Raw genomic sequence first — 22,175 nt, forward strand, 5'->3', positions numbered from 1 at the left:
CCATAGCAGAGAGCTGGATTGGAAGGGGAGCAGCCGGGACTTGAACAGGTGCCCATATGAGATGCTGGCGCTGCAGGCTGGGGCTTTAACCCGCTGTGCCACAGCGCTGGCCCTCCATACTGAGATTTAATAGAGTGATCTAGGGTGGCTATTTGGCAATGTTCCAAACTGAAGCATGGGCTTAGGCCTTTGTAACCCCAACTTTGTATGCTGGTGATACTTGGGGAGGAACATGACTCTGGGTGAAGCAGATTCTGTCCGCTGAGAGCAGTTCCTTGAATGTGATAGAAGTGTGAACTAGGAGCAGCTGAAGAATGACTGCCCTGGTGTTGAAGGAAGAAGCTGGAAACTGAAGCCCAGTACACACTTTGCTTTCTCATTCTGTGCAGAACAAGAATAATCTCAGAGTTTGTATTTTCTGAAGGAATGGGAAAGCAACCTACGTCATCTGTGAAGGGTCTGATACTTTGCCTTCCTTGCAGCTTGCCATGGTTTCACAGATACCAGTAGAAAACATGAGATTTCTGACTGAGATGAAGGACTTTATTAATCATGCTATCACCAGCAAGATGAGCTTCATATCTGCTCAATTCCTCTTGCTGCTTCAAGTCCCACAGTGGTGGTTAGAGCAGCCCATGCGGATATTGTGCATGTGGTGCATTTGTGTTGTAAGTGAGAGATGCTGAACCTAGCACACTCCAGTATTTCATAGTAGGTTGCAGACAAACCTGCTGAAGCATTAGTACTCAAAGACAATTCTTTTTTTTTTTTTTTTTTTGACAGGCAGAGTGGACAGTGAGAGAGAGACAGAGAGAAAGGTCTTCCTTTTTCTGTTGGTTCACCCCCCAGTGACCGCTGTGGCCAGCGTGCTGTGCCGATCCAAAGCCAGGAGCCAGGTGCTTCTCCTGGTCTCCCATGCGGGTGCAGGGCCCAAGCACTTTTGCCATCCTCCACTGCACTCCTGGGCCACAGCAGAGAGCTGGACTGGAAGAGGAGCAACCGGGACAGAATCCGGTGCCCCGACCGGGACTAGAACCCGGTGTGCCGGCGCTGCAGGCAGAGGACTAGCCTATTGAGCCGCAGTGCTGGCCCTCAAAGATAATTCTTAAATGTATCTTACTAGTCTACATCTTTAAAAAGTTATTTATTTGAGAGCGAGTGAGCGAGAGAGAGAGAGAGATTGAGAGATTTTCCATCCACTGGTTCATACCCTAGATGTCCACAATGGCTGGGCTAGCCTGAAGCGAGGTGCCTGGAACCCAATCCCGTTCTCTCACATGGGCTGCAGGATGTGAGCCATCATTTGCTGCATCCCAGGGTGCTCATTAGCAGGAGGCTGGGTTCGAAGTGCAGCGGGGAACCAATGCATATGTCCAAGCAACATTTTAACCACTGAAACACTTGCCCCTGCAATAGGTTTTTGGACTTCATGAGTTATCTGATTCACTATAATTCAGGATTTTGACTACAGCTGTGTGAATTCCAAGGGAAGAACACCTTGAATACTTTGCTTTCCTTTAATGGAGCAGAATTTGCAGAGAACACTGTCTTGAAGATGCAAACTTTCTCTGAGTTGGGAGGGGACCCACTTTGCAGCTTGGAACTCTTAGCTTCACCCTTAATGTCTCTCTTGAGCTCTAAATATCTTTACATTTTACTACAGAATATATCATTTAATTTGCACATTAGTTTCCATATTGCTGCATAGTTGTTCCCAGGTCTGTGGAAAAAGCATGTCTTTGTTTCAGGCATGCACACTTGCACTTGACCCAAACCCAGCAATACTGTTGGAATCAAGATTTTCTCTTAAACCTCAGTGTTTAGTGAAGTGCTGGTCACGGGTCAGAGTGCAGAATACATGAGTTTTGCATCCTCTCATAGATTATAACCTAACTAACAATGTAGTGAGGAGATTCAGTAACTTGGAAGTGGAAGAGTTGAGTGTTTCTGTCTCTCAGTGCAGCACTCACTTCCATACCGAAGAGTCTTATTTGTTTTGTTAAAAGGAAGGAAACAAAACTATCAGGGTCCAACAGATAAACTTTTCCTTTTTCTGTAATTCCTCTTAGCTGGTCCCTAAGTGTGTAATAAAAATGAAGCCCTGATTGCCTTCTGGATAGCCTCACCTCTGCTATGCCCTGGAACTTGGGGCTGGGGTGGGGGGTAGGGAAGGGCAGTGCTCCAGTTGTCGAAAGGCTTGTTCCTCTCAGAATCTCTGTCCTTTCTCTGGCCAGAAGGATTGGTCAGCATTGTGTCCGAAAGGCTGAACATTCTTGTCCAGCTTAGTCTTTTGAGGTCACATTCTTTGTTGACTGAAGCCACTGCAGGGAAGCCCCTTGGAGATGACTGTGTTGGAATGGCAGCCTTCAATTTACCTTTGTGGCTCTGTCTGACTTTTACGGTCCTCGAGACGGACTATAAAGTAGTTTTTCGTTTCGTTTGACATCAGTTCACTTTTGTAAACACTTGATGTTGCTCTTACTTAAGGAAAGTCATAATTGAATACCACATGAGTCACGCTGCAGCACTCATTGTGTGGCAGTCTGGGCTTGTTTGGTTTGTGTTGAGCATATTTCTGCTTTTTCCACAAGTATGTAACCAGGTTCATTCACAGCAGTGATTTAGGGGACCCCAAGTCACTGTTTTTCTTAGCCTCTCTGCCTTCTCCCATTCAGTCTCTTTCTTTTCCACTGGCCTTTTCACGACTCTTGTTGAATCTTTAAGCTGAGGCTGGAGGGAGTCACACTGGTTAATGTCTTTCTGGAAATGGATCTCTGCCTACATTTCACAGTGAAATTTCACAGTGAAATGGAATCTGAGGGCTTTGTTGGTCTGTTTCATCTGTAGTTGCTTTTGGCTCCCACTATCAAAACGGGCATTTAAAAAATTGGTGAAGTATATGATGCGAATAATAGATTGCCATCCAGCTGAGGGTTCAGCCAGCCTTAAAAAAAAAAACACCTTACTTGCAAAAACGGCTTCCATTTGAGAAGCAGAAAGCACCAGAGAGCTTTGGGTCACACGTTAATTTTGTATGAAAAGATTAATCTTCACACTCTCTGATTTTATTGAGCCCCAGACTAATCCCATCTCCATTGACTGTGGCTTGAATTCCAGGAACATTTGCAAGCCTTTCTTGCTTTTTCATGGATTTATTCTAAAGTCATTGTGGCCTAAATGTTTAATTTGGGGGGAACCAGAGTGATAAAGAGCTGGCATTGCTCTGTAGTCCAGCATCTGTTTCACCATTTGTCTTCTGTGATGAGAACCCTAAATTGAGCAAACCCACCTATTGCTCTTTAAGGCTCTGATTTAGTGCATAGCAGAAAGAGATGAGCCATGTGCAGGTCTTGCTAGCCAGTAAGGTTTAGTTGCCAGTCGTTTTATGATCGTCTTCTATTAAGCAATAATTGCTATAAGAGGGCAATTCATTGGTCTTTATACCCAATTTATGTGCAAAGTATATAATAAGCATTTGTGAGCACATCATGTGGTAAAATGAAGTTACCAATTGCATAGCTGTAAGGTCCTGTTTGGATGGAATTTCTCTGTTTACTTGCTTGGTTTATTATCAAGTTGGGTAATGTTTTAAGAATATTTTAGGGGCCGGTGCTGTGGCATAGTAGGCTAAGCCACTGCCTATGGTGCCAGGATTTCATGTGGGTGCCAGTTTGCGTCTCGGTTGCTCCTCTTCCAATCCAGCTCTCTGCTATGGCCTGGGAGGGCAGTGGAGGATGGCCCAAGTGCTTAGGCCCCTGCACCAGTGTGGGAGACCTGGAAGAACCTCCTGGGTCCTGGCTTCGGATTGGCCCAGCACCAGCCATTGTGGCCATTTGGGGAGTGAACTAGTGGTTTGAAGACCTTTCTTTGTCTCTCCCTCTCTGAGTAACTCTCTTTCTAATAAACAAATAAAATCCTAAAGAAGAAAAAAAGAGAATATTTTAAAAGTGATACAGAGAAAACTGAGAAAAACCTGATTTCTAAGCCTCTCTGCAGCACACAGCAGGCACTGGGTTTTGATGCTAGGCATGTGGACCCTGAAAGAAGACAGCTGCTACATACTAGAAAGTAGTTAAATTCCCCATCTGGTTTACAACGTGGGTAAAGATCAACTGCAAATCTGGATTGAATGCTCCAGTTGGTTTAGAAATATGGCCAGTCCTCTTACTTATAGAACGTGCAGGCCTAAGCACCAAAGCATTAAACTCCCTTGCAAGTTATTGGCAAACATGGGGTAACGATAAAAGTAATATCACTTTATTTCAGTTTTGCTCTGCTTAATTTCTATAGGTATTTTTCAAATCCTCAGGAGTCTGGAAGAGAACAGAAAAATCTAGACTGGTTTATTTTATTTTACTTTTTAAAGATCTAGTTTATTTATTTGGAAGGCAGAGTTACAGAGAGTGGTAGGGAGAGAGAGAGAGAAAGAGAGGTCTTTCATCTGCTGGTTACTCCCTGAATGGCCACAATGGCCAGAGCAGAGCCGATCTGAAGCCAGGAACCAGGAGATTTTTCCTGGTCTCCCATGTGGGTTCAGGGGCCCAAGAACTTAGGCTATCCTCCACTGCTTTCTCAGGCACATTAACAGGGAGTTGGGTCAGAAGTGGAGCAGCTGGGACTTGAACCAGCGCCCATATGGGATTCCAGCACTGCAGGCCGGGCTTTAACCTGCTGGGGCCACAGTGCTGACCTCTTATTTTATTTTTAAAATAACTTTGATTTATTTATTTAGAAGGCAGAGAAAAAGAGTAAGCAAGCAAGTGGGAGAGAATATAAATTATCTTCCATCTTCCGATTTACTTCCTATATACCTGCAATAGCTAGGACTGGGCCAGACTGAAGCAGGGAGCTAGGAACTCAGTCCAGGTCTCCCGTGTGGATAGCAGAGACGCAGATGCTTGAGCCACTACCTGAAGGGTACACTTTAGCAGGAAGCTGGAATTGTGACCACAGCTGGGACTTGAACCCTAGCACTCCTATATGGGATGCATGCATCCAAGGTGGTATCTTCACCAGTGTGCCAAATTCCTGCCTAATGCTAGTTTAGATTTAGTGTAATAGTGAGGTGAAAAGCACACAAATATATTTGTTTGATGAGGCATTGTCTGTTTAAAAAAAAAAACAACGTACTATGAGACTGTATAAAGATTTATTCATTTATTTGAAAGGCAGAGTTACAGAGAGAGAGGGAGGGAGAGAGAAAGAGAGAGAAAGAGATAGAGACATTTTCCAATCTTCCATATGCTGGTTCACTCTTCAAATGGCCACAGTGGCTGGAGCTGGGCCAGGCCAAAGCCAGGAGCTTCATCAGGTCTCCCAAATGAGTACAGGGGCCCAAGGACTTGGGCCAGCCTCTGCTGCCTTCCCAGGAGCATTAGCAGGGAGCTAGATCAGAAGTGGAGCAACCAGGACTTGATTTGGTGCCCATATGGGATGCTGGTATTGCAAGTAGCAGCTTAACGCCATGCCACAATACCAGTTCCTCAGGGTATATTTGTAAAAATTACTTATTAATACAAAAGGCAAAGTGATGGTCTCGTGGTGAAGGAATGTGGAAAGTCAAAATTAACATGACCAATACTGAGACAAATGATCAGGTGGTCTAAGGCTCTTGAGAAGGACCAACCTCACTTCTGTTAGTGATGTCCTATAAGAATCTTAAAACTTGATCATGAGAAAATATCGGGTTCAACCCAGTATCAGAAAAATTGAGGAACATTTCACGTAATAACTGACTTGTATTCTTTAAAATATGCAGGTCCTGAAAGACAAGGAAAGACTATAAAACTTTTATAGATTAAGTGATACTCAAGCTGTTTGTGACCCTGTATTTTAGTCCAGGTTCTTCTCTCTCTCTGTCAAGATATATGAGGGTACTTAAATAATCTGTGGAAAATAGAATTAAAAGAGAAGTTTATTTCAGTACAAAAAGTTCCAAAATTTTTACACAGATCTTTAACATTCCACATTTTCCATAAACTTCAAAAAAATCAAATGTTTTTGAGAGATGTGGCATGGAGGTCAGGGGAAAAAGAGAGGCAACTTCCGTTCACTGGTTCATTCCTTAAATGTCCTCAAAGCCAAAAGCTAGGAGCTCAGTGTAGGCCTCCTACGTGCACAGCAGGAACTGAATTAGTTGAGCCATCACTGCTGCCTCTCAGGGTATGCATTAGCAGGAAGCTGGCGTCAGAAGACAGGGGAGTTGAATGCAGACTCTGATGTGGGATGTGGGTATCTTCACCACCAGGCTGAATGCCCCTCCCCTTCCATGACCTTTCTGAAGACTTTTTGTATGATATGTATACTTCCTACAAGTATTGTATGAGTATTAAAATCCTGATTTTAATGATTGAACTTATGAAAGATAAAATATTTGTTATGAATAAGTATTGCACATCCTGAATTCCTGGAGGGTAAAAAGACATGATTTCTCAACTCATTTTCAAATGATTCCTGAACTTTGTGTGCAGTAGATGCTTGGAAAGCCAGGTAAGGTCCTTCTTTGCTTTATAACTAGAATACTTGGTGTGTTTTATTTGTTACTTACATTTCTTTCCATAATAAAGACTATAAAAATACAAATTAAATAAATATTTATGAAATAAAATTTATTTAATGAATAAAATATTAAGTTTAATAAGTTGATTGTATTGGCCCACTCCCCGCCTAATCCCTGAGCTTTTTACTGTCTCCCAAGTTTTGCCTTTTTCAGAATGTTATGAGTTGGAACTACAGAGATCAGATTCTTTCAGTTACTAATTAGCATTGAAGGCTCCTCAATGCCTTTTCATGGCTTAATAACTAATTTTTTTTAAAGATTTAATTTGTTTTGAAAGACAGAGTTATAGAGAGAGGTAGAGACAGAGAGAGAGGTCGGTCTTCTATCTGGTGATTCGTTCCCCAAATGGCCACAACAACTGGAGCTGGGCCAGGCTGAAGCCAGGAGCTTCTTCCAGGTCTCCCACGTGGGTGCAGGGGCCCAAGCACTTGGGCCAGCATCTGCTGCTTTCCCAGGTGCACTGGCAGTGAGCTGGATTGGAAGTGGAGCAACCAGGACTCAAACTGTGCCTATACAGGATGCCAGTGCTGCAGGGCAGGGTTTTAACCTACTGTGCCACAGCACCAGCCCCAATAACTAATTTTTTGAGGCACTGAACAATATTCCATTGTCTCAAGGTAACACAGTTTAGTTATTCAGCTACTGAAGGACATCTTGGTAGCTTCTCAGTTTTGACTGTTGTTGGATTAAACTTGCTATAACTATACACATTCAGGTTTTTGTGTGGACATGATTTTTCACTTTGAGTAAATGGCAAGGAGTGTGATTTTGGGATTATATGGCATGAAACTTGCAAGAAACTATCAGCGTGACTTTCAAGGGGCTGCTATCATTTTGCATTTCCACCAGCAATAGAAGGGGGGAGATTCTGTCACTCTGCAGCCTCCATTGGTATTTGTGTTGTCAGTGATTTGGAGTTCAGCTGTCCTAATAGGTACATAGAGATATCACTTTACTGTTTTGATATGCATTCCCTGATACTGAAAATCTTTTCATATGTGTATCTGCCATTTACACCTCTTTTTTTGTTAAGGTTTAGGTCTTCTGCCCATTTAAAAAACTGGGTTGGTCACTTTCTTATTGCTGAATGTTGAGAGTTCTTTGCACCTTTTGGATAATAGTACATTATCAGATATATTTTTGCAAGTATTTTATCCCAATCTGTTGATTACATTCTCAAGAATTTATGCTTTTTATCAAATCAGAATGCAAAGAAGGAAACATGGTCAGATACACAGTTCAGAATGTCTATTAGATAAAATCTATCGATTTCTTAGGAGAAAGCTAGAAATACCTTTTTTTCTTTAGTGTTAAATGTATGACAGAATCTGCGAAAGTATGCTGTAGAAACTTACAAAAGGATGTGCTAGACTAAATGATTTCATTATAAAATCTACATTTTAAAATTTAATATTCTTTTTATGTTAAAGATTTATTTGTTTATTTGAAATGCAAAGTTACAGAGAGCAAGAGGAAGAGACAGAGAGAGATGGTCCATCTGTCTGGGTTTACTTCCCAAATGGCCACAAAACCTGGAGCTGGGGTGGTCTGAAGTCAGGAGCCAGAAGCTTCTTTCAGGGACCCAAGCACTTGGGCCATCCTCTGCTGTCTTCCCAGGTGCACTGGCAGGGAGCTGGATCGGAAGTGGGCAACCACTGCTGCCACTGCAGGCGGTGGCTTCACTGCTACACCACAGTGCTAGCCCCTAATTTTTGTATTCATGATATAGATGGAGAAAGACCCTCTCTCTCTCTCTCTCTCGCTCTCGTTCTCTCTCACAAACACACACACATACACACATACACACATACACACACACACACACACACACAGAGGCTAAAGCCAGGAGCCCAGAACTCAATCTAGTTTTCCCAAATAATTAGTTGGCAGGGACTAAACCACTTGAACATAATCTGTTATCTCCCGTTGTGTTATCAGGAACCTGGAATCAGGAGCAGAGCCAGGAACTGAACTCAGGCTTTCCAGTGTGGGATGCAGGAGTCTTAACTGCTAGACCAAATGCCCACTCCCACAGTCCCTGAATTTAGTAACATTAAGGAAGTTGTCTGAAGGTCCTCAGTAAAGGGGATTTTTATATAATGTATATATGAGGAAGGTTTCTTGCCACAGACTTCCCTCTCCTTTCCACCAAAACACATAATGGCCCCATCTTTGTTTTGCAGAAACCTCAGGGCATTGGCCACTGTGTATTGAGATTATAAAGCAAGTAACAATTCCTAGAAATAGAATAGATATTAAAAAATATAAGTTGATCCTTGTGAACCTGTAAGATGGACAAGGAAAAGGCTTTAGCTAGAAATGTCCACAGGTGGAAGAATAATTATGGTACTGAGACAGAACCTAGAGGACCAGTAACTGCGACAGTAAGTAATATGCTCCTGTCAAAAGAGGACTGGGGCCAGCGCTGTGGTGTAGCAGGTTAACGCCCTGGCCTGAAGCGCCAGCATCCCATATGGGCACCGGTTTGAGACCCCGCTGCTCCACTTCTGATCTGGCTCTCAGCTATGGCCTGGGAAAGCAGTGGAAGATGGCCTGGGTCCTTGGGCCCCTGCACCCATGTGGGAGACCTGGAGGAGGCTCCTGGCTCCTGGCTTTGGATTGGCACAGCTCTGGCTGTTGCACCAACTGGGGAGTGAGCCAGCGGATGGAAGACCCCCCCCCCCCCCCCCCGCCGAGTAACTCTGACTTTCAAATAAATAAACAAATCTTTAAAATAAAGGGACTTTGCCCACAATACAACTATGACAAGTAGGTGTCCTTAACCCACTTTGAGTAGAGGCATTGGCAGCTGGTTCAGAAAGTCAAAGAATTTCACCAGCAATATCCAGATAACAGATTCACACAAATGAGCCAAGGTGGGAGAGCTCCAGAGACAATCGCCACTGCCAAGTTCCAGAGAGAGTCTTCTAACTACCTACTCATCTGCTAAGCAAGGCTTCAGCACCCAAGAGGTGTTCTATAGCCATGGAATCCTCCCCTCCCCTTCCACTGCGGAGATTCTCTACCTGCTCTCTACCGCTCTGAACTTTGTTTTAACCCCTCCTACCTCCTTCTTTATTCTCACCACGCCTCCTCTTGCTTTCTCTCCACACCTCTAGCCTTTCTTTCCTTTTTCCTTTTCTGCAGAAAACAGAATCCCAGTTTTGAAGAGGGATTTTTTTTTTTTTTTTTGACAGGCAGAGTGGACAGTGAGAGAGAGACAGAGGGCTTCCTTTTGCCGTTGGTTCACCCTCCAATGGCCGCCATGGCTGGCGCGCTGCGGCCGGCACATCGTGCTGATCTGAAGCCAGGAGCCAGGTGCTTCTCCTGGTCTCCCATGGGGTGCAGGGCCCAAGCACTTGGGCCATCCTCCACTGCACTCCTGGGCCACAGCAGAGAGCTGGCCTGGAAGAGGGGCAACCGGGACAGAATCTGGCGCCCCAACAGGGACTAGAATCCGGTGTGCTGGCGCTGCAAGGTGGAGGATTAGCCTAGTGAGCCGCGGCGCTGGCCGAAGAGGGATTTCTATATGATCTTGTAATATGGATCAGTGACATCATATGGATGGAGCATCCCAACGGTCTTTTAATACATGGTTTGTACTGACTGTGTCAGCTACAGTGCTGGGCATCTGCTCTGGAGAGGGTTCCCTAAGTGAAGGGAGAGAGACTCTGCCCTTGAATGTGAGAGGCCTGTAGGTGAGTGGGATGTGGAGTCCTGAGGTGGGTGATCCTGCACCTTGCACTAATTTTGACTATGTAATCAGGGACTCATAAATGCTATTTCAAAAAAGAACTTTTATTTGTTTACTTTTACTTATTTGAAAGACCAAAGTTGTGGGGGAGAGACTTTCTATGTGCTGGTTCATTCCCCAAATGGCTGTAACAGCTGGGGTTGGCCAGGCCAAAATCAGGAGCCTAGAGTGCAACCTGGGTCTCCTGCAAGAGTGGTAGGAACCCAAGTACGTGGGACTTGACTGCTGTCTCCCGGCATGTGCATTAGCAGGAAGTTGGAATCAGGAGCCAGAACTGGGCCTTGAGCCAGGCACTCTAATGTAGGATGTGGGCATCGAAGTGGGGTCTTAACTGCTGTGCTCAATGCCTACCCGAGAGGCTCATAAATGACCCTCAGTGTCCAAACTCTTGGCACTTGGCCTTGAGGGTGATATGTGGGCCAATAAATAATGTCCTGGCAACTAAGTATCTACCATCTTTGATTTATTTATTTGTTTTTATTTTAAAGGCAGAGTTATATAGAGAGAGGGAGAGACAGAGAGAGAGGTCTTTCATCCACTGGTTCACTCTTCAAATGGCTGCAATAGCCGGAGTTGGTCTGGTCTAAAGCCAACCACGTGGGTGCAGGGGCCCAGGCACTTATGCCATCTTTTGCTGCTTTCCCAGGCACATTAGCAGGGAGCTAGATTGAAAGTGGAGCAGCCAGTACCTGAAAATGGGCCCCCATATGGGATGTCAGTACTGCAGGCAGCAGCTTAATCCACTATGCCACAACTCCAGCCCCAGTAACTACCATCTTATGTCTATAAACATTTACGCAATATTTGGATACATTTGACAGTAATAAAACTTCTGGACTTTGGTGTTTTGTAATGATTAAGATCCCTCTACTATATCCTTGAATCTGTAGGCAAAACAGATTCAGAAAACACAAAGCTTATTATGCAGCAAAGAACCAATGATAACTGCCGCTGTCAACCCCTTTCTTCAACTTGTGACCTGCGTCCCCTCCTCATCCCCACATCTCTGCCTCTAGGGCAAGATAGAGAAGGAGTGAACATGATGAGATGCCAGAGATGGGAAAGGGGTGAACCTAGTTACTGAACTGTGAGTAGCAGAGAGAATTTGCCTCATATGGAATTGATAGAACCAGATTGAAAACATAAGCTGTTGTAAGTCATGCTCAGAGTATGGAAATTGCTGAGTTGTATCGAATATCCTTTTGAAATGATACTTGTTTCTGCAAGACAACTGTCTTCAGTGGCTATTATTTTTGCCCACAATGACGAAATGAGTGTCAGTATCATGTGGGGAGCAGTGTCTTGAGTTCTCGTCCAAGTAGGAGTTAATTAGTTGACTACGAGCAGGCTTCATGGAAACCCTCTGCTGTTAGGAAGGGCCCGCTTCCCCTAGTCAGTCACCCCTTACACAGAGAAAAGGTACATGTGTTCCTGAAAAAAATGTGCACATCATATGTTCTCTCCCTTCAATCAGACTGGAATGTGCCGACCTGGCCTCCGTCTGTGGAGTCTTATGAAGTATCTCCAGGGGTTTCTAAGGGCAGACAAGAAAATGCTCTGAAGGCAGATGAAAGGGAAGGCTGTGCAGGGAGCCCCAGCACAAGCCAGAAAAAATTTTCTGTATCTAAAGGCAATCTGCTCCGTTGCTTCTGGACTAGGCTGTGAGTGGGAGGGGAAGCACATGCCGCCTTCCAGACAGGACGAGCCATTGTGTCAACCACTCGTCTTGGAGGCCACCTCTGTTCCTCCCAGCCAGGAGTAAAGAAGCAGAAGACAGAGTCTTTTTTTTTTTTTTTTTTTTTTTTTGACAGGCAGAGTGGACAGTGAGAGAGAGACAGAGAGAAAGGTCTTCCTTTTGCCGGTGGTTCACCCTCCAATGGCCGCCGTGGCCAGCGCACCGTGCTGATCCGATGGCAGGAGCCAGGTGCTTCTCCTGGTCTCCCATGGGGTGCAGGGCCCAAGCACTTGGGCCATCCTCCACTGCCTTCCCGGGCCACAGCAGAGAGCTGGCCTGGAAGAGGAGCAACCGGGACAGAATCCGGCACCCCGACCAGGACTAGAACCCGGTGTGCCAGCACTGCAAGGCGGAGGATTAGCCTAGTGAGCCGCGGCGCCGGCCGACATAGTCTTCTGAACTAGGGTTCTTTGCTGTTACCTTTCTCTTCCATAAGATCTTCATTTTGGGGAGATTTTGTTTTCCATCACAAGAAACTCAACTATTATGAACTGCACTTGGCACTAGATTTATATCAAATATGAAACATTAATTTATTTTTCATTTGAGAGGCAGAGAGAGAGAGAGATGGAGATAGAACTTGCATCCAGGGGAGAGAGAGCCGGAAAGGGGAGGGTTGCGGGTGGGAAGGAAGTTATGGGGGGGGAGCCATTGTAATCCAAAAGTTGTACTTTGGAAATTTATATTCATTAAATAAAAGTTAAAAAAAAAAAGAACTTGCATCCACTGGTTCATTCTGTACGTGACCACAAAGCTGAGGGCCAGGAAGTCGATCCAAGTCTCCCATGTGGGTAGTAGGAACTCAGTTACTTGAGACACCACCATAGCCTCCTAGGGTCTGCATTAGCAAGAAATTGGAAGCTGGGGCCAGGAATCCAACCCAGGTAGTGTGATATGGGACATGGGCATATTAACCAGCATCTTAACTGCTCGACTGAATATCTACCCCTTAAATATGAAATTTTAAATATGGAAAATAGGCTAGAAAGATAATGAAAAGATTGACTTAAACATTATGAAGGAGAAAAAAAAACCACTTTCCTGAGTTTAATTCAGTTGACCCAAATCGAATCTTTTCAGTGTTAGCTCATGAGTCTACCCCGGGGACTAAAACTATCCCTGTCAGTCACGTTGAGGTGGGCAGTGAACATATTAATTTCTGATCCAGGTTCTTCTCTCCCACAGATGCAAATACACTAAGGGAAGATTGGTATGGTGTGCAAACAGCAACAGCGTTTAATTGGCAGTGAGGGAATAAACGTACAATCACCTGCGAGTGTGAGGTGCTCCACACAGAGAAATATCCAGTGACTGGGCCAAAGAATGGCCCATAACCCAGAGGAAAAAAAGAAAAAACTGCAAATGGTTCCTGTAACTGTGGGAGAGTGGGAAAGGTCCATTCTGTCTGCGGTGGAAGAGAGCACACCAGAGCGGTATGTCCGCGAGCTCTCCGGCGGAGAGCGAAAACCCGAGCAGCGCCTCTTGGAAGACAAGGGTACGTGTAAGCAAGGCCCACGGCAGAAAGACAGCTCTCGTCTGCCTTTCCCCTCTTTTTATAAGGAAGGTGGTACCTCAATTGCATATGCAGAATGGGGTCTTAGCATGCGCCTCTGTCCCGAAGCAGAAGCAGCAGGTGCATCCTGGGATGGTGGGCGTGTCCAATCGATAGTTGAAGAGATACTGCAGGGGCCTAGGCTAGCTTCCTGCCTGCTTGTGCCACGTTAACACTGCCCAGGGCAGGACAAAGGCTGTACAGCGTGCCACTGGCGGCAGGTTAGGCAGGGGCTGAGGTTTGGAAGCGTGTGGCTTGCCGGGATGCCGTTCCTGCCCCGGTGAAGAGGGGAAAAGACTTGCAAGCAGAGGGCTGGCCGAGTGGGAAGAGGACCAGGTGTGTGTGTATGATCTGTGCTGGGCACAGTGGTGAGTTTGGGAGGCTGGAAGTTGACGGTGGAAGTGGCCTCGGTGAGTGGGGAGGTGTTGGGGTTTGGAAGCGGTGGCGAGGAAGCGGAGGGCCTGGAGGCAGGCCTACACCTGGAGAGGCTGGAGCTGGGGTACAGGAGGCAAACCCACCCAGTGACAGCTTGTACACTGACGAGAAGATGGGCACACACATTTATTCTCGTCTCCTGCTGATGCTGTCTCACTTACTCTGTGGTGTAAAATCCCTTTGCCTTGGGGTAAAAACTCCCACAGCCCCGTGACTGTCCGGCTTGAGGTTGCATACACACTGTTCCAATGCGGCATTAAAATCTCCCACTCAGCGTATCACCCAGCACTTCCATCTTCATCCTAAGTGGAGCCTCCGCCTCTCCTACCCGAAGCCACAGCCTCTCTGAGCTCCTGTCTGCACATGCGGGGGCACCCGGCCAGGTCCTTCTGTTGCTCTCCACCTGCCTCTCCTTCCAGGTTCCGTCTGGCCCTATTCGAGGGTGAGGGTTTTCCGTGACTGGATGGTTTCGCTCCAGGCCTGACACCTGTGGCACTTTTGAGAGCCGTGTTTCCCCACATTGCCTGGGTCAGGTACTGGCCCGGGAAGGGTGTCCCACCTCTGGTCTGCTGATGGTCCTCAGCTGCGGGTCCCCACGGCCTCCACGCCTCACAGACTTTCTTGTTGGTGCCCTCCCAGGTGGGCCCGTTGGTTGGGTATTAAAAGGGCCCCAGGTGTTCCTGTTTCTGGCCTTGGGTGCTGGGGTTGCCGGGAGAGCTGTGTCCATGTTGACCCTGCCAGGCTGAGCCGGCCACCTCTGATGCCTCAGGCTCTTTTGTGTGGCCGGTGACACGAGTCTGGCCTGAGCCCCAGTGGCTCGCAGGCCATTTTCTCAGTCTCGACAGTCCCTTGGGAGACCCCTTGGGGCTTCCGACAGAAGGGTAAGTACCTCCTAGGATGAACAGGCTGCTGAGTCTCATCCCAGACTTTCCGTCTCCTTTCACAAACCTTTTTAGTTCTCGATATAAGGGCTTGTAAATGGTGGTGGGGAGAGGCAGAGCAGCCAACCTTGTGGAAACCAGTTCTGGGACTTACTTGTGAGGTTTGGATATGGGTACTTGGCTTCTTTAAATTTTTCTTTAAAATTTTAAAAAAAGTTATTTTGGGGGCCAGTGCCGCGGCTCACTAGGCTAATCCTCCACCTAGCGGCGCCGGCACACTGGGTTCTAGTCCCAGTTGGGGCACCGGATTCTGTCCTGGTTGCCCCTCTTCCAGGCCAGCTCTCTGCTGTGGCCCAGGAGTGCAGTGGAGGATGGCCCAAGTGCTTGGGCCCTGCACCCCATGGGAGACCAGGAGAAGCACCTGGCTCCTGCCTTTGGATCAGCGTTGTGCGCCGGCCGCAGCGCGCCAGCCGCGACGGCCATTGGAGGGTGAACCAACGGCAAAAGGAAGACCTTTCTCTCTCTCTCTCTCTCTCTCTCTCTCTCTCACTATCCACTCTGCCTGTCAAATATATATATTTATATATATATGTGTGTGTATATATAGATAGAGTAGTTAAATAGCTTGCCCAAAATCTCAGGGTCGTAAGTTGTGGCTGGGACTTCAGCTTCATAGACTGCATTGTAGCCTGCCTTGACTGCTGCTAATTGTGCTAAGTGTTTTACTTAGTTCCTCTTGCTCAGTCCTTCTCATAACTCCACCAGGTATATGTTATTATAATCTGTAAATTTGCGAAGATTTGGAACAGTATTAAACTTGCTGAAAGTCCCATGACCAGTGAGAGGCAATGCTGGGACACTGATCCGGTTGGGACTGATTGCCCGGATTTGCTCTTGGCTGCTCACTTCTGGTTGCATCATAGGATGCAGGTATGTAATGGCTCCTGTTTTGGTGCAGAGTTGCAGGTTCCTTAGTCAGCCCACCTGGGTCCGAGTCAAGATGACCCTCCTTGCCTTCCCACCTGGTAAGTATGTAATTGGGAATACTCTGTAAAATGCTCTGCTATGGAGAACTCTTGGTCATTGAACCTTATTTGTAACTTGGGGTAACGATTGCACCTACATCATAGGTCATTACGGAGGTAAAATGAGTCTTTTTGGGCAAAATACTCAGGAATGTGCCTAGTGCATTGCATTGCTTTACTAAAAACTGTTATTGCTAGATTAATTCAAGATTGAACCTTCAGAAAACTTGAAGTGTGTGTTTCTTCCTAGCGTTTTTATAACCGGGAAGGGTAAGTTCAGGTTGTAGGCATAATGCTTAGGTCTTCTGTGTTCCCAGGGACTCAGAATTTGTGTTTGGGAGTCAGGTGGCTTTCCAACAAGGTGGTAATAATGATTAGACACATTTATTCACTTTAAAATTCCAATCCTATTCCTTGAGTCTATCTTTAAGCAATTACATAGGTACCTGCACTTCAGGTGTTCTTGGAGAGGGCAAATTTAGACAGTCTGTAATCTTTCCCTAACCAAAATCAGCTGGGGGAGGAGCTGATGGGCATGGTAGTCTTGCCTTAACTCTTTCTTTTTTTTTTAGACATCTCATTTGTTTGAGAGGTAGAGTTAGACTGAGAGGGGGAGAGACAGAGAGAAAGGTCTTCTATCCACTGGTTCACTCCCAGATGGCCGCAACGGCCGGAGCTGAGTTGATCTAAAACTTCCTCCGCGTATCCTATGAGGGAGCAGGAGCCCAAGCACTTGGGCCACAAGCAGAGAGCTGGATTGGAGGAGGAGCAGCCACAACTTGATATGGAATGCTGGCACAGCAAGTGGAGGCTTAGGCTTCTATGCCACAGTGCCAGACCCCTTGCCCTAACATACCTGATGAAATCTATGCATTCATTTATTCAGAAAGAGACTGAGTGCCTTCAAAGTGCTTCACATGCTTAGAGAGACTGGGACACTGTAGAGAAAAACTGTTTTCACGGGGTTTACCTTCTAGTGGGGAAGAGAGGAAGATGAGTGAAATCCGTAGCAAGTCAGGACATAAGTCAATCAAAAATCCATGGAAAGAGAGGAAGTGCTGGAATTGGGGTTCTCTAGTTTTGAATAGAGGGGTCAGATTTAGGAACAGTGATGTAATTAGGATTTTAACACCAGCTCTGGCTGCTTGGAGGTACAGATGCATTAGAATAAAGTATCCTGGGTTATTTTGATTAAAAAGATGTCTGAGATGAGCTTGAAAATAATCCAGAATGGGCAGAAGGACATGAGGAGGAGGAAGGGCATGGCTGGAACAGGGGTTTTGGGGTGTGGTGAAGTAGTCACAGGTGTGTGGGGGTCATGACTGTATTCTGTTTTTTTGTATTTTGAGACCTCCACAATAAAAAGGTTAAAAAGAGCAAGAATAATACTGCAGACACATTTAAAAAAATTTTTTATATTTTGTAGCCACATATTTAAATGGACAACAGGATTTCCTTGAAAGCTGACAGACAAAACTCTTAAACACTGTACAGTTTGAATTAACAGAGTCATCTCAGGGTCAGTAAGAGCTTCACTGAGAATGCCCTAGCAGAAGATCGCCCGGGGTTGGGACACTGACCCCTGTGTGTGTGGGGGGGTGTCTCTCCAGAAGGGGATGGTGAGGGCTCCAAACTGAATCACACGCTGAGGCCAGAGGGGGCGCGTGACCTCTGTGTGTGGGCCAATGGTTTGATGACCTCCTCCCTGTTGATGTCACACTCTGCTGTCTCAGGCTGTGCGGTCCACAAGGCAGGGCGCAGTCCTGCTCATCGGTGCGTCCCCAGCGCCTCCGATTCTGGAGTGTGGAATGTTTCGCCGCCTTCTTTCGCCTCCCACCACAGATATACAGGAAGGAATCTTGATTCCCATTCAGTACAACTGGGATCACTGTAGGGAGTCACCGTGCAGAGGCCCAGCTCAGTGGTGAAGCTGCTTGATTTCAGATCCTGGGGCTCTTTTCCTTCTACCATGTAATCCGTGAAGAGGCCCAAACCTTTCATATAGAGTGATTGGCAGATGATTAAATTTTTGGTGGTGAAGTTTATTGGAGAGGTAAATAAAACCACGAATACCACATGCTTTGACTGTTAGGGTCAAATTAAATTTCTTCTTACTGTGTGTAGCCAGAGAAAATAAGAAATCCTGTTAGAGTATTAATCCACACATGAAACTGTTGCTCTCACAGTCAGTATAATTTAATATTTAAAAAGTAAAACGAGCCACAAAGACATTTTATACACTAGGTAGTCATGCACCCCGGAAACCATGTGCACATGTCTATGTGCGCACACATTGAATTTCAGGTTCAGTGCCTTTAAACCTTCTTGCCATATGTTGAATTTTTATAACCAGCAAATAGATGGGACTTTGGGGCTTAATGAAAGGGTTTGTATGGATAACATATGTTTGTCTTTCTAGAAAGTAATTTGTCAGCCTGTTGAATGCCAGAGTTTTCAAGTGACTGTGGAATGATTGCATTTGACCCTTAAATCATACAGTATTCTTCCCAATGGAGGTCTGTCTTTTAATTCTGGAGGCCTGTTGGGAATAAGAAAAGAATACTATTTTTAGTTGATTCTGTATAGATAGGTGTTACGCAAAATGTTGAAATTATAGGTGTTGGTAGTGATATGATGGATATATTTAGAGTTATTCTTCATGTGCTTTGCTGTTGCTTTGGGGGAAAGATTTAATTAACAGCCTAAATGAGTTTCTTTGCTGTTAGAAGAGCATGCTTTAGGGAAATTATCTTAGAATAAGTGAGAGACAAGTCTGCAATTTTCTTGATCTTGGAGGCCATTGGGAGAAATGGTTTGAGTTAGTATAATGTTACTCAGGGATTCATCCTCTTTTAAACACATGCTTTAAAGAGGCCATAAATTTGTAATGGAGCTTACCAGAGAGTCTGATTTTTATGTTTCAGTCTCATCTTGGATGTACCCTAAACTCTGCTGTAATGGCTCCTGCAGACTTTTCTGAAGGATCAGCAATTTGAGATTTCTATGGAAACCAAACTAATTGCAGCAGAAAAAATTAATCCGTGGGATGGTCTGTGACTAGCCATGGTGATAACGAACTTCAGGGCAGCTTATAACAAGGTGCTTGAGAAAGTTCAAGGAAAATGGAATTAAAAATTGATTTTTAAACTTTTCTTGGTGGAAAAAAAAAACTTGAAATTGCATGGAAGGCACTTTAATATACTGATTATTTTTTGTTGAAGGAACTGGAAAAATAAGATTAGGAAGTTCACTTTGATTTCTTGTCCCTAACACCCCCCCTCCACACACACACCAAAAAAAACAAAAACCCCAAGAAAATAATACCTTGGTCCTGCTGTTCTCAATCAAAGTGGATGGTAAAACTTAGGATTTTCTGACCCTGTTCTGGAGCGATTCATCAGACCCTCATGAGAGAGGTGCCTCTTCCCTGGCAGAGAGCAGCAGCCTTACCCCTGAAGGCACAGGGAAATTTGGAGTGAATGTGAGCAGGCTTTGCTAAGTTTCCCCCAGCTCATTAAGCCCTTTATCCTGTCGTATTCTTCCAAGACTGTCGTCTTCTTCACTGAGCCTTCTATAAAGGGGTGGCCATGTAGCCTAGTGGTTATGGTGCAAGCTAGGATGACTGTGTCCCTGGTTGGAGTGCCTGGCTTCCATACCTGGCTCTAGTTCCTGTCTCCGGTGTTTTGTTGATGAAGATCCTAGGGGGTAGCAGGTGGTGGCTCAAGTAATTGGGTTCCTGCTGCCCACATGGAAGATCTGCATTGAGTTACCATCTCTAGCTTTGGCTTTTTTGGTTTCTGGTGACTGTGGGCAGTTGGGAGCAGAACAGAAGTTGGGAACTCTGTCTTGCTGTCTCTTAAAAAAAATACTTGAAAAATGTATACAGAGATTTAAGTTTAACTGTTTCTTTGTGTCTTTCCTTAAGGTGAGATTGTACAACTTAAGTTTGGGTTTCTTTAGTTAGAGGTCCTAGGTATGGTCAAATGAAGGGCTTGTGGGGAAAAACACTTTCCTCCCCCATCACAAGGTTCATGGCTGATGTTCCTCTAACAAAAGAGTACTAACGGGAAAGGATAACAGATTTATGTAACAGCTGTGCGTGACGTGAGAGCCCTCAGAAATAAAGACCCAAAGACCTGCAGAGAACTACATTTCCAAGTTTGTGTGGAAAGAAAAATGGTCAGGCAGAAGTACAATTGCACAAAAAGGGGCAATGATTACGTGGTAGTAAGCTGGGAGGAACTGAGTGACGCCTGTTCCAAAGGTACATGGTCTCCTGTACCATGCTTCCCCATGAACTGGACAGGACACTTGTTTGCGAGTGGAGGCTGAGAGAAGATGCAAGAGGCCTTTCTATTTCTGAAGTTTTCTTAATTTCATTCAACCTAAAATACTTGCTGTTCCAAGGTGCTGTGTATTGGGGATAGTGTCTCGTGTATTGCATCAGATAGAAGGGAAAGATACTTTTCTTCTCTCATAGTGACATTTCTTTGTGAGTAGTACATAATATTGATGTTATGTTAAACTTGACATTGTTAACATTGTCTTAACCCCCCAAACATATTCAAAACACCTTTTCTAAACTTGCCAACTTGACAATTATAGTTAAGTTTGTCTTGTTTAAAATTTAATTACAATTTCAACTTCTATTGCATTGTGGTCTACAAATGTGACCTAGACTTTTTTATTTTGCAAATGATGGTTTTCTTTTGCACTTACTATATAGTTAAATTTTGTAAGTGCTACTTGACAAATGGCATAGTATCTGTTTTTAGTAAATGTGACTCTGGAATACTGTATGTGTGTATTTCTAGGCAACAAGAACGTGTGTTGGTAGAATAACAGCTTCTACCACCACGATGTTCTATTTAAAAACCGTGATGCTCTGCTCCAATCCTTGATCAGTTTGAGTGTTCCCTGAGGAAGGATATTGAGCTATGTCATTGAGAGGCGGGAAGGCTACTCGGATTACGGTGAGGTCTGTTACCTCCTTGGTAAACTGTGAATACTTTGGGATCTTATTCAGCCAAAGGCCAAGTGAGTTCCTTACAGGGGAGGTGATGTGTGCTAATGTGAGGTAATGCCATTTTTCAAATTCCATGGGAGTCTGTGGCATTCAGGAGCTGCTGACAGGTGAACATTGTTCAGGAAATGAAAGGTGTTCTTCATGGTTAAAGTTAGGTGCTAAGCTGTCAGGGTTTTGAGCTCTGGGCAGAGAAAGGGGACAATTGTTATGCATCCCTGCTCCCCCAAGGTGAGTCCTTGGTGCTGGAAATGGGGCCTTGGAAGAACTTGGAGAGGTCAGTAGGCTGCTGGGCAGGAGTCCACTGGTGAGAGTAGAGGAGTTTGCGCTGAATCTACATCTTGGAACCATAGCACATGGAAGAACAGGAATATTTACCACTTGGAAACTGAGAAAGCTTGCAAATCTAGGTGATGTTTTTACATTAAAAAACTATATTAAGGGAACTCCCATCTGCTGGTTCATGTCCCACGTGCCTACACTGGGGCCTGGCTAGGGTGGAAGTCAGGAACTGGGCCCTGAATCGGGGCTCCTGTGTGGGTGGCAGGAACCCCATCACTGGGGCCATCACTGCTGCCTCCTAGGGTCTGTCTCAGCAGGAAGCTGCAGTCGAGAATGGAGCTGGGTATCTTGGCTAGACACTGCAGTAAGGCATGCAGCTGTTCTGACAGGCCAGATACCTGCCCTGAAATTAAGATAATGGCTGGGGGCCAGCGTTGTGGCGTAGTGGGTAAAGCCACTGCCTGCAGTGCTCGCATCCCATATGGGCACCGATTCGAGTCCCGGCTGCTCCACTTCTGAACCAGCTCTCTGCTATGTTCTGGGGAAGCAGTATCAGATGACCCAAGTGCTTGAACTCCTAACCCGTGTGGGAGACTCAGAAGAAGCTCCTGGCTCCTGGCTTCGGATCAGCACAGCTCCAGCCATTGTGGCCAATTGGGGAGTGAACCAGCAGATGGAAGACCTTTCTCTCTCTCTCCCTCTCTCTCTCCCTCTCTCCCTCTTTGTCTATCTGTGTAACTCTTTAAAATAAATAAATAAATGCTAAAAAGAGATGATGGTTGGTCTGCTATAAGCAATTGATATTTTTAGTTAAATATTAATTTTCTTACATATTGACCAGTGATAAAAATCTAAGGGAAATGATGTCATTGAATGCTGAGAGGAAAATCATCTTGTTCTAGGAGAGGTTGCTCAGGCAAAGAGAAATG

At 45.3% G+C, this 22,175-nt stretch overlaps 1 protein-coding gene across 1 annotated transcript in view; it reads left to right on the plus strand.

Annotated features, from left to right (window-relative positions):
• Positions 1–19,064, plus strand: part of AEBP2 (AE binding protein 2) — a 170,397-nt gene extending 151,333 nt beyond the window's left edge. Inside the window, exon 11 of the transcript XR_011379010.1 lies at positions 13,234–19,064. The gene's annotated coding sequence lies outside the window, so the exon portion shown is untranslated. The remainder of the gene's footprint in view (positions 1–13,233) is intronic.
• Positions 19,065–22,175: the final 3,111 nt, after the last annotated feature.

This window comes from Oryctolagus cuniculus, chromosome 9 (genome assembly GCF_964237555.1).
Source record: "Oryctolagus cuniculus chromosome 9, mOryCun1.1, whole genome shotgun sequence".
NCBI classification, from domain to species: domain Eukaryota; kingdom Metazoa; phylum Chordata; class Mammalia; order Lagomorpha; family Leporidae; genus Oryctolagus; species Oryctolagus cuniculus.